Here is a 13551-nt window from a genome sequence, read left to right as displayed (position 1 = left end):
AGTCTTGTGAAATTGTGCTATTCATAACTACCATCCTCAAAGAAATTTACAAACATTTGAAAATTAATCTTCACAAACCCATCAATAAGCATCGTTACTGCCCTGGTTTATAGGAAATAACCACTGAGGCAGAGAGATGTTAGATTCTACAGTGAGATAGATAGATAGATAGATAGATAGATAGATAGATAGATAGGAGGTGTGTATGGCGATGGAGAGAGAGAGATGGATGAGAGGTGTGTATGGGGATAGATAGATAGATAGAGATGAGAGGTGTGTATGGGGATGGAGAGAGAGAGGGAGAGAGAGACAGAGAGAGAGTAAGGATTTTCAAAAGAAGCCTAAAGGAGTTAGGCTCCTCAGACCCAATTTTCAAAGGTATTTAGGAGTCTATAGGTTCAGACCTAGTAGCATTGTCAAAAGCAGGCTTTGCTTTCTTTGTAGTGCAATAATTGTGTTACAACAGGACACAAGGAGGAGGGATTGCATGGAGGTTGGTGGCAGAACGCTAGCTACAAGTGGGTTCTGAGGAGGGTGTGATGTTGTGCAATCTATATGGTTTTATAAAAACATAATAAGAAGTGAATATAATGTAACTGGAATAGTTGTATAAAAATATGATAAGTGAATATAATGTAACTGGAATATGCTTCATGCAAAAGGTCTCTTGTAAGGTATCATTACAAAGCTTATAATCTACTGAGTGTGATCGTCCTATTTGTAGAAATGTACCACTCTTGTATCTAAACCTAGAAATATGAAATATAACTCTGAGGGCCTATTGTAATTATGCAAAGTGTGGGCCATTAATGATGGTTTGGAATCTTGATGACTCCCATTAACCAGGACCATTGTCTGCAGACGGCTGTGTTTACCTGTGAGTCTTCCTGTATATGTGTGTGCTGGCAAGTGGATAATGAAGTCTTGCAGTGACATGTGATCATGTCACCTGAACTGGAATCCATCTTTAACCTCGAGCTTTTCCGGGGGGGGGGGGGGGGGGGGGCGAGTGTGGAAACCCAGAGGGACAAAGGGTTCCCACCTTATGCAAAAGATATATAAAGGGGTGGAAGAGAACAAGGGGGGAGAGGAGCCATCATGAAGAATCCCCTAGCTATCACCTGAGCTGCAACAAGAGCTGTACCAGGGGAAAGAATTGTGCCCAGGCCTGGAAGGTGTCCAGTCTGAGAAAAAACTTACTGAAGCATCTCTGAGGGTGAGATTATCTGTATTCAGTTTGATTAGACATAGATTTGTGCATTTTATTTTATTTTGTTTGGTGACTTACTTTGTTCTGTCTGTTACTACTTGGAACCACTTAAATCCTACTTTCTGTATTTAATAAAATCACTTTTTATTCATTAACTCAGAGTATGTATTAATACCTGGGGGGAGCAAACAACTGTGCATATCTCTCTATCAGTGTTAAAGAGGGCGAACAATTTAGGAGTTTGCCCTGCATAAGCTTTATACAGGGTAAAATGGATTTATTTGGGTTTAGACCCCATTGGGAGTTGGGCATCTGAGTGCTAAAGACAAGCACATTTCTGTGAGCTGTTTTCAGGTAAACTTGCAGCTTTGGGACAAGTGATTCAGACCCTGGGTCTGTGTTGGAGCAGACGGGAGTGTCTGGCTCAGCAAGACAGGGTGCTGGAGTCCTGAGCTGGCAGGGAAAACAGGAATAGAAATAGTCTTGGTACATTGGGTGGCAGCTCCCAAGGGGGTTTCTGTGATCCAACCCGTCAGAGGGGTTTGAAGGTAGTGAATGAGGTGAACTGGAGGAGGGAGGCTATTTCAGACATAGGGACAGTATGAAAGAAGGAGAACAGTACAGTAGGCAAAGGGGACATGAAGGTGACCAGGGCAAAGGGCACATGGGGGAGTGGTAAGAGACAAAAGCAGACATGCGGGATGGGGCAGAACCTTCAAGAGACTTGAAGGCCAGTTCAAGGAGTTTGAAGGTGATGCAGAGGGAGCTGGGAAACCAGCGGATTTAAAAATGTTCAGGAACTAAAAAATTATCTGTGTATGTCATTAGGAACAGTCATGCTGAGATTCTAGTTCTCATTAATTATATATATTTGCCAACTGAGTAAATATAATGCATTTGTAAAACCTCCTAATTATGGTCACACTCCAAAGTCTATAAAGGCTCTAATGAAGCCGGGAGGCAATCTTAGCACCAGAATTTTCTTCCCAGACCTGTTATGCGCTAACAAATTTATACATAACCATGGAATTTTCTGAACTCCAAAGGCCATGTCCTCAGCTTGTGTAAATCAGAGTGTCTCTGCTGAAGTGAATGAGTGATGCTGATTTACACTAGCTGAGCATCTGGCCCTCAGTTTCATTTTCTCTCTTAACACTATCAAAACAAAGGTACTAACATGGAAAATGACACTTGAAACTGTTTGACTTTTTCCTGCCAAGTTTCTCTGGTAAAACATTGGGAATTTATTTCACTCTAAGGTTATGGAGAAAATTAAGAGATGCTGATTGACTCCCATCAAAAGATGGTAGCCTCCCAGCTCTCTGCATTACAGTAGTAAATCGAGATGCTAAAGCGCTCCCAGAAAATACCTTCCCATTTACTTTTGAAAACTAAATGTCCATTTCTACTTCAGTGCCTGATAGTTAGAATCAGCACTCACATATGGAAAATCCTACCAGACCTTGGCTGGGTGCAAATGTTCTTGAAAGTTAAAAGCCAAGATATTGCCCTTTTTGAAGGAAAAAAAAAAGTATGTAAGAGAAAAATGTCACTGGATCCACATGAAAGAGATGTGCCCTAATTCCATTCTTCAATCTTCACCCCTCTTTGGGACCGATCCTCAACTGATAGAAATTTAGACCATCGGAGGATTTGGCCCTTTTAGTGCTGCTCTGGATTTGGGTGGAATTGCCGTGTTCACAATTCTGGCAAAGATGACAACCATTTACACCTGAAGCCAAGTACATTCAACTTTCACTGGCGTTCAGCAAGAGCTGGCGGTGCCCAGCACCTCACAAGAGACATTTGACACTTTGTCAGGTCTGTTCCTTCTGGCCTTTCAACATCATACTGAGATTTATCTCCTAGGCATAACATGCAGTATCACCATAATCATGATTAATACTGTTTTCAGTATTTGCTGTTTGTACTAGAACAGCACCCAGAAAACCCAATCAGGATCAGGTCCCATCGTGGTAGCTACCATGCAAACACAGAGTAAGAGACAGGTTCCTGCTCTGAAGAGCACAACATATAAATTAAGACCAGATACAACAAAAGAGTGTAACAAAAAAATAGAGAGAATGTGCATGGGAGAGGCTGTGGGTAATACCGGTAGTGACGGCCGTGTGGTTATGTAGACTAGTTATGTGCACAGTTTGCAGGTTTCAAGTCATTATTATTATTTTATTTTTATGTAATAAAACACGAGACATTCAAGATATAGTGATTCCTGATGGACACCTGCCTAGCAGTGTAACCATTAGTGTACTTTTAGGAGGGAAATGATCACAGACCCAGTGTCAAATTAGCTGGAACAACACACTTTGGCCTCTATTTTGTCCTTGTGGACAAGGATAGTCATGTTTAAAACGACATGAGCTGATCTTAGTTGAATCTAGGGGGACCCTACAGGTTGTCATGACCAGTAACATATTTTCATCATGACTTGGCGTTATCTACACATGACACTAAGACCCTCTGGGAAGGGCAAGGTGAAGTCAAGGTCAAAATTCTACCTGTTCCCTGAGCTAATCAATTATTGACACCAGGTGAAAAAATGCTCCAATAAACTATTAATGAGAACATTTTGCATCTCTAACATTTGTAGAATGTGTTTTGTCCACCACAAATTGTCAATGCAGCCCCCAGTCGGGCACAATTTAAGTGCCCTTGTTATAAATAATGTAGGGGAAAAAAGGATCATTTGAAATAGCTAAAGGGAAAAAATATCATCCTGGAAGGCTGAAAATAGAAGTGATGCTGAATTGCTGCTCTTTCTAAATATTTAAAAAAATCCTGGGAGGACCCTCTGTAGACGTTTTCTTCCAGACTAAACTATAAAAAGAATAGGCTGCCATTATTTTCCAAAGGGGTTAGCTTAATAGCTAAATTTAGAATGTCTTGGTGGAGAAATTGTCAAAAAAAAGCTTCATTTAAATCTAGGTTCTACCTAGAAAAAGGATGTCATTTCAAATGTGTTTACTTAACATTTAGCTATTTCCATATATAGAAGGTACATAAGGTAAACCACTTACCTTTTTTTTTTTTTTTTTAAAGAGAGAAATGACTGGACCACCTCCTGAACTTAAATGAAACTATTATAAAACTCTTGCTGAGAAAATGCTAGCTTTGTCAATAGGCTCAGGGTTTATTTTTCAGTGTGCATAGTAAAAACCAATGCAGTATTTTCCTGGCACCGTATGCAAATGGCTGACCCAGTGGTTGTTATTTTTGCAAAATACCCAAACCAAGAAATTCTTCTTCATTGGCTGGCAATCACCTTAAACATTTGGGCAGAATCTGGCAATGGGTGCAGATGCGAATTGGGTACTATTTAATCTCTCTCTGGAGAAAGGGGTTTGGGAGAGATTTCTTTTTTTAAATTTGAAGGAATGCAGTGAACACGAAGAAAAATCTGAACCTACGAGAATGAAGCAAGAGAACTGAAAGGATACATTCTTATTGGTTAAGCGTTCTTCGTGCATCTTTAGCCATCAAATGTTAATGTGATCTTGCCTTCTTGGGGCTGGATTAGATAATTCATAGATTCATAGATTCTAGGACTGGAAGGGACCTCGAGAGGTCATGGAGTCCAGTCCCCTGCCCGCATGGCAGGACCAAATACTGTCTAGACCATCCCTAATAGACATTTATCTAACCTACTCTTAAATATCTCCAGAGATGGAGATTCCACAACCTCCCTAGGCAATTTATTCCAGTGTTTAACCATCCTGACAGTTAGGAACTTTTTCCTAATGTCCAACCTAGACCTCCCTAACTGCAGTTTAAGCCCATTGCTTCTTGTTCTATACTTAGAGGCTAAGGTGAACAAGTTTTCTCCCTCCGCCTTATGACACCCTTTTCGATACCTGAAAACTGCTATCATGTCCCCTCTCTGTCTTCTCTTTTCCAAACCAAACAAACCCAATTCTTTCAGCCTTCCTTCATAGGTCATGTTCTCAAGACCTTTAATCATTCTTGTTGCTCTTCTCTGGACCCTTTCCAATTTCTCCACATCTTTCTTGAAATGCGGTGCCCAGAACTGGACACAATACTTCAGCTGAGGCCTAACCAGAGCAGAGTAGAGCGGAAGAATGATTTCTCGTGTCTTGCTCACAACACACCTGTTAATACATCCCAGAATCATGTCTGCATTTTTTGCAACCGCATCACACTGTTGACTCATATTTAGCTTGTGGTCCACTATAACCCCTAGATCCCTTTCTGCCGTACTCCTTCCTAGACAGTCTCTTCCCATTCTGTATGTGTGAAACTGATTTTTTCTTCCTAAGTGGAGCACTTTGCATTTGTCTTTGTTAAACTTCATCCTGTTTACCTCAGACCATTTCTCCAATTTGTTCAGATCATTTTGAATTATGACCCTGTCCTCCAAAGCAGTTGCAATCCCTCCCAGTTTGGTATCATCCGCAAACTTAATAAGTGTACTTTCTATGCCAATATCTAAGTCGTTAATGAAGATATTGAACAGAGCCGGTCCCAAAACAGACCCCTGCGGAACCCCACTTGTTATGCCTTTCCAGCAGGATTGGGAACCATTAATAACAACTCTCTGAGTACGGTTATCCAGCCAGTTATGCACCCACCTTATAGTAGCCCCATCTAAATTGTATTTGCCTAGTTTATCAATAGGAATATCATGCGAGACCGTGTCAAATCCCTTACTAAAATACACAAATACCACAGCCACAGCATCTCCCTTATCGACAAGACTCGTTATCCTATCCAAAAAAAGCTATCAGATTGGTTTGACGCGATTTGTTCTTTACAAATCCATGCTGGCTATTCCCTATCACCTTACCATCTTCCAAGTGTTTGCAGATGATTTCCTTAATTTCTTGCTCCACTATCTTCCCTGGCACAGAAGTTAAACTAACTGGTCTGTAGTTTCCTGGCTTGTTTTTATTTCCCTTTTTATAGATGGGCACTATATTTGCCCTTTTCCAGTCTTCTGGAATCTCTCCCGTCTCCCATGATTTTCCAAAGATAATAGCTAGAGGCTCAGATACCTCCTCTATTAGCTCCTTGAGTATTCTAGGATGCATTTCATCCGGCCCTGGTGACTTACAGGCATCTAACTTTTCTAAGTGATTTTTAACTTGTTCTTTTTTAATTTTATCTGCTAAACCTACCCCCTTTCCATTAGCATTCACTATGTTAGGCATTCCTTCAGACTTCTCGGTGAAGACCGAAACAAAGAAGTCATTAAGCATCTCTGCCATTTCCAAGTTTCCTGTTACTGTTTCTCCCTCTTCACTGAGCAGTGGGCCTACCCTGTCTTTGGTCTTCCTCTTGCTTCTAATGTATTGATAAAAAGTCTTCTTGTTTCCCTTTATTCCCATAGCTAGTTTGAGCTCATTTTGTGCCTTTGCCTTTCTAATCTTGCCCCTACATTCTTGTGTTGTTTGCCTATATTCATCCTTTGTAATCCATCCTAGTTTCAATTTTTTATATGACTCCTTTTTATTTTTTAGATCATGCAAGATCTTGTGGTTAAGCCAAGGCGGTCTTTTGCCACATTTTCTATCTTTCCTAACCAGCGGAATAGCTTGCTTTTGGGCCCTTAATAGTGTCCCTTTGAAAAACTGCCAACTCTCCTCAGTTGTTTTTCCCCTCAGTCTTGATTCCCATGGGACCTTACCTATCAGCTCTCTGAGCTTGCCAAAATCCGCCTTCCTGAAATCCATTGTTTCTATTTTCCTGTTCTCCCTTCTACCCTTCCTTAGAATTGCAAACTCTATGATTTCATGATCACTTTCACCCAAGCTGTCTTCTTTCAAATTCTCAACAAGTTCCTCCCTATTTGTTAAAATCAAGTCTAGAACAGCTTCCCCCCAGTAGCTTTTTCAACCTTCTGAAATAAAAAGTTGTCTGCAATGCAGTCCAAGAATTAGTTGGATAGTCTGTGCCCCGCTGTGTTATTTTCCCCAACATATATTTGGATAGTTGAAGTCCCCCATCACCACCAAATCTTGGGCTTTGGATGATTTTGTTAGCTGTTTAAAAAAAGCCGCATCCACCTCTTCTACCTGGTTAGCTGGCCTGTAGTAGACTCCTAGCATGACATCACCCTTGTTTTTACCCCTTTTAGCCTAACCCAGAGACTCTCAACACTTCTGTCTCTTATGTCCATCTCCACCTCAGTCCAAGTGTGTACATTTTTAATATATAAGGCAACACCTCCTCCCTTTTCCCCGTCTATCCTTCCTGAGCAAGCTGTACCCCTCCACACCAACATTCCAATCATGTGTATTATCCCACCAAATTTCAGTGATGCCAACAATATCATAGTTGTGTTTATTTATTAGCACTTCCAGTTCTTCCTGCTCATTAACCATACTTCTCACATTTGTATATAGGCATCTAAGATACTGGTTTGATCTTGCCTCCCTTTCTCCTTTCTCGCTGCCAATATAGCCCACACTCCCTCTCGTTTCCAACCCATCTCCCAGGTCTCCATGTTCCCCGCTTACCTGTGGGCTTAGCTCACCTGTCCCCTAATCTATTTCTGCATGACTTTTCCATCCGTTATAACTATGATTCATCTGTCATTCGAGCAAAACATTAAACCAATGCCCTAATCATTCATCACCATTAAAAATCCCGCTGCATTTTTCACAATTTGTGCAATTACTGTACATGCTGCCTACCCGAAATTCCCTCTGCAGTTTCTATCAGAGAAGCTATTCCTACGCTAGATTATAATGTCCTCGGGGGCAGAGCCCACAGGCCTGAACTCCCACTGTCTTGTACCTGGTGTTCCCATTTACACCTGTACAAAGTGGATGTAACATGTTACTGTTCTGATCTGGTTGCATTTTACACCCACTTTGTGCTCAACTTCCACTGATGTAATTCACTGCACAAGGTGCAAGGCAGTGGAGAACCAGGTCCTGTGTTAAGTGATCCCTGGGGAATATACAATATATTCGCACTTTACATGCTATGAGCCTTTGCCTTTTCGTCCTCACTCCCCTTCTGCCACTGCAAAACTAAAATCCTGGCACCTAAATGCAGGGACTACTCCCACCTAGTGCGCTCTGAAGCCCTAGCCACTCCAAAAGGATAGGGGAGGAGGCACAAGTTGGATGCACAGCAGGAGCATGCGGTGCCCCCTTAAAGAGTGGAGCAGTGGCCATGCTCCCCTTCTGCACCCAGGAAGCACCATGCTCAAGGCCAGCACTCCCCTAGGATGGTTCTTATGCTTATTAGATTCCGGCTATGTGGACTTCTGCCACTCAGCCACAAACTGGTGCTGCACACAGTAGGTGGGATTTTCAGCAGCACTCAGCACTGGCCATACTCAGCTACCATTGAAGTCAGTGGGAGTGTTACTGTGGACTTCAATGGAGGCAGAGTTAAGACAACTCTGAGTGCTTCTGCAGTCCCATTCCGTATGTACGGTGCTTTGGGGTCCTGCTAGTGGGAAATTATTATGCACAAACTCAAGGATTTCAAACTTATTTGGATTACAAAGACCTCTTTTCTTAGACTAAAGATGTAAACACACAGGAGGGAGGTAAACTATGAGTTATACAAGAGGATAGACCTAGGACCAATAAGATGAACTTAACCAAATAAAATGTTGACTAAGTATCATGACAAACTGACTAACCATAAGAACATTTGGACCATAGCACAGTCCAAGGGAAGTGGTTGAAGCCTCTTAGTTTGGTTCATTTAACAGTGCACTATAGAGAGAATTAGGAAGACACTCTAAAGCAGCTTACAGAGGCACGCACATATACCCGGAATTTGTGTCTTGATTTGGTTTCTTTCACATCTAGTACGTTTTGACACACGTAATACCTACTTTATGCATTAGGAAAGTTTCTTTATGGGGTAATACATTTTAAATTCCACAGAGAGGATCCAAGCCTAACAATTGCTGCTCTTTTTTCGTTAACAGTGGAAAACCAAACCAAAAGGCAACATCAACTTCTTTAGAACTAAGGCTCAAGTACTGAGCTACCAGGGACTATTGGAAGTTAGGAATGAAAACATTTCAGGTGAGTATCAGGACAAATTTCCTGGCAGTAAAATAACATCTTTTAACATCTATTAACAACCAACTTCGGATGGTGAAAGAGACACGTTTTCGAGCTCCACCCACTTGCAGAAGAGCACTCTGCAAGCTTGAAAGCTCGTCTCTCTCACCCACAGACGTTGGTCCAATAAAAGATATTACCTCACCCACCTTGTCTCCTGGGACCAACATGTCTACAGTAATACTGCAAACATCTATTAATAACCTCCAGAGAGGAAGGGCAGGCTTGTGCTTATGGCATGAGACTGCGATTTGGGAGCGATGAGTTCAATTTCTAGATCCAATACACATCTGCCTCTGTGACCTTGGGCAAGTTCCTTAACCTGTAAGAGCCTCAGTTCACTATCTGTAAAATGGGAATAACATTCCTTCTTTCTCCCACCCTTTTTGTGTCTAGTCTACTTAAATTGCAAGCTCTTTGGGGCAGGCGGTGTTTCCTCCTATGTGTTTGCATAGTGCCGAGCACCATGGGGCCCTGATCTCACTTTGGGCCTCTAGGCTCTATCATAATATAAATAATATCTATTAAGGCAATCCTAATGTTTGAGACATTTAAAATTAGCCTGGACAAAGCACTAGAAAATACACCACAGAGAATTCCTGCCTTGCAAGGGTTTACGTTAGATGACTTAAGAGATATTTTCTCTCTCTCTCTCTGCTATAGCTTAACAGCATAAAAATGAAACATTTAAAAAGAAGTGTTACTGATAGGTGCCTTTTTAACTCAAAAACGTTCTGGTCTGTATACAACCTGAATACCACTATGCGAGGTCAATGCCCTAAGCCTGAGCTTACAGAAGAAGACGGCTGTGCTTTCCTGAGAAAGTCAGATTTTTACCTTTTGACTCTGCAGTTTGTTTCCCAAGCACAGCTGCCTTTCTTCCCCTTCCTACTCTTCAGCTCCCAGTGGTAAGAATAACCCCTCCCAAATAAATGCAGACCCACTCTTTCTCTTGGCCACATTGTCTGCAGCTTGACAAAGTGGGCTTTTTTCCCCTCCTCAAGCCAATCAATGCATGACGGCCCTGCCCACATCACTCTGCCTATGGATACGTGCCTATTGAGGGTCAGTGAAGTACAAGTAAAGACAAATTTACCAAGCTGGGGAGAACAATGCCTTCGTTAGCACATGAAAGGGATTCTGGGGTCCAAATGATCCAATTTTGGCACATGTCCAACCCTCAGACAGGTGGTGTCCAGACTGAGGCCTAGCAGAACGCTGGCTGAGTTAGATCAGCCATTTCGCATTCGGAGGGGGGGCGAAATGATCATGGCATCTGCTACTTTGAAGCAAGATCTGCTTCCGCAAACACTCGCTCTTTCTCTGAAATAGGGTGGAGACAGGTGGGGAGGAGAAGCAGCTCTGGCAAGAATGTTACAGAAGAAAAATGAGTTGCAGGTGACCTTGATCCAGAGATCCATCAATAGAACGTTAGGGTGGATGTCATGCTCTGAACTGTGAGGACAGTTGAAGATAAACAAATGTTTGTGACATGGCAGCTGCAGAATACTAACTCCATCTAATCCCTATGAAATCAAAACAAACATTTTTCCTCCATGGAACTGGCATCAATCAGGAAAGGTGAATGACACCGTCAGATGAAAAGCATGTTGTAGCGCTGGAACAGAAGTGGGCTTCATAGGTACAAGTGAGCAGCTGACTTCCCAGGGTCCAGCAGGTGAGAGCATGTTGCGGCCCTGAGTCTTGGTTTCTCCCTTGAAACTCAGCCCTGGATGAGATAGCAGAATGTAAATAGGAATGGGAATATTTGGCATCTTCTTGCCATGTTGTTCACCCAAGTTTCTGACCCCTTGTAGCTAATAAAGATCCCTTGACACTCCTTGAAAGTGCAGAGGTGTTAAACTTGGTGTCTTATCAGATTTTAATTTGGCTAATGGCACCCTGCCTCCCTAGATACCGCTATGGCTAAAACTCAACATGGTATTTGTCTTCACGCTCTGTCCTAAACTGTTTGTAATTCTACTGTGCACTGTTACATAGCTCATGTGCTGCTTCCCAGAGCAGGCATCTCAAGTCACACTGATGCCCCAAGCCCATTCCCATATCCCTCCTGGTGCAAGACCAGTCACAACTGCAGTCTTTGCATGGAGTGCACAAGGACTGTTCTCTGCTGGTGCTCCCACAGCTGTTAGCCACTCCAAAAGGGGTAGAGAGGCCATGGGCCCACCCCCTCACCACCATACAAACCAGCATTACTCCCCTGGAGGGGAGTCTACTTTACATTGCTATAGGGGGGTACCTGGGGCATCTGTTTCCTATGCGCACGGGGGAGTTGAGGAAAATAATTGTGTCTCCCTGAGGACTGAAGCCCCCTCGCGTTCCCACTAAAGTGGTGAAGCTCTGGACCAGCCCCCACCTCGTAAGCCAAAACTGAGACGGCACAAGTCAAGCAAAATCATTGTAAACCTGCAGGGCCAAATTCAGCACCGAGAAATGCCCAATGACTTCAAAGTGCCAATCAGCACAGAATCCAGCCAAAAGGGTTGTAAGCCTGACCCCCTCCTCTCGTCAATGGTTTAGTGCATTTTTATAACCAGGTCATCACACTGCAAAATAAAAGTCTGTAAAAGCCTTACCAATACGTCAGAGAACTATGCGAGTGAGAGGGACAAAATTTGCCCATTAAGGACATTAAATGGTGTGTACACAACCAGAAGAGACAGTGAATATTTACCTTCCAGTTAAGCTCCTGGGCTATTTTTCTTTGCAGTCCTATCAAAGCACCTTCCTAATCATATGCACTTGTTATTTTTCCCAAGGGCCTTAACACAAGAAGCGTAACATCTACTTGATGAAGGGTAGCAAGCTCCGGAGAATTATGTGAATTGCTGAAGAAGAGCTACTGCAGGTGTAACAAGGGCCAAACCTGGGCTTCTTGTATGTGAATGCTATAGAAGGCAGGATTCTGAAGACTTTTTCTCTCTTTCTCCTCTCCTCCTTACCCACCCACTCCATCCTTACACTGTAGGATGACAAGAGCCCACTGTTTATTTTTATTTTTACAATATACAACAGGACTCAATCACTTTTGCTTGCAGTTTTCTGAAATCAGCCACATGAAATGTAGTGAGTACTGCCTCTGATCATTACAAGTGATTTTGCAAAGGGAAATCTGCCAGTCGGGTTAAATGCGGAGCCTGAATCTCTAGGATGGATGCTGGGAAGATCCACGACAGGCCTGGGATAAGTAATCCTTCTCCCCAAAGCCATGGAGCAGCAGCTCCGGTAGCTGTGCGTGCCTCTATGCAAGGGCGGGGGATGGACTGTGGATCCACATCACTATGGAGCTAACAGCCTCAGCCTCGCTCCTCCGCTGACCTTCCCCCAAGTAGTCCCAGATGCTGGGGCACAGGAACCAGGGCCGGCTGCAGGGTTTTGCCCGCCCCAAGCAGCCAAACAAAAAACAAACAAACAAAGCAGCCGCGATCGCGATCTGCGGCGGCAATTCGGCGGGAGGTCCTTCGCTCCGAGCAGGAGTGAGGGACCGTCTGCCGAATTGCCGCTGAACAGCTGGACGTGCCACCCCGCTCCGAAGTGGCCGCCCCAAGCACCTGCTTGGTAAGCTGGTGCCTGGAGCCGGCCCTGACAGGAACCACCATTGGAAACCACCACTGCAGTACACAGAAGAGTACAGCACCTTTTGCGATGCCCGAACACCCTGCCATCTCCAGTATGGTGTAATGTAGAAACTAGAACATGCAAAAATTGGTTTAAAACCCCCCTATGGCTGTGGGGCTCTGTTTCAAAGGAGAAAACTGGATTTCCTCCCATCCCAGAAACCTCTGGCCCACCAGAAAAACAGCCCGAAACGGCTTTGCACCAGCATTGTCCAAAAATATTTGTTGTACTGCTTTCACACCCCAAACTGACATGAATGGACACTTAAATGGCTGACTGTTCCAAATTAGTGAGCAATTATCTATAGTTATTGAAGAAAATATATACTTTAAATGAGGGTTTCTAAACTCACCTGACTGCTGATGCTTTGAGAGACTTAGATGAAAGGTGCTTAAAGGAGTTAGAAAGTATTATTATATTAACAGAAGGTGACAGTAAAAAATACCTGCATTTTATTGGGTATATTAAAGAATTCTCCACGGTTGAGAGAAAACTATTCCACTCTCAGGTGGACCAGTTAAAGTTTGGTTGCATAAAAGCATCGAAACTAATGGTGGAGGCGAGTTTGTAAATTCAAGTGGTTTTCTGAAACAGAGTGAATCCATCACCACCAGATTCCAGATGTAATGAGGA

The 13551-nt window shown here is 43.0% G+C and overlaps 1 protein-coding gene across 4 annotated transcripts in view; it reads right to left on the bottom strand.

Annotated features, from left to right (window-relative positions):
- The window catches only part of FGFRL1 (fibroblast growth factor receptor like 1), a 251226-nt gene that overhangs the window by 80000 nt on the left and 157675 nt on the right, over positions 1–13551 (bottom strand). The window lies entirely within an intron of this gene.

This window comes from Malaclemys terrapin, chromosome 5 (assembly GCF_027887155.1).
Source record: "Malaclemys terrapin pileata isolate rMalTer1 chromosome 5, rMalTer1.hap1, whole genome shotgun sequence".
Taxonomy (NCBI): Eukaryota; Metazoa; Chordata; order Testudines; family Emydidae; genus Malaclemys; species Malaclemys terrapin.
Note: the sequence above shows the minus strand (reverse complement) of the source record. Positions and strands in the feature narration are given on the sequence as shown.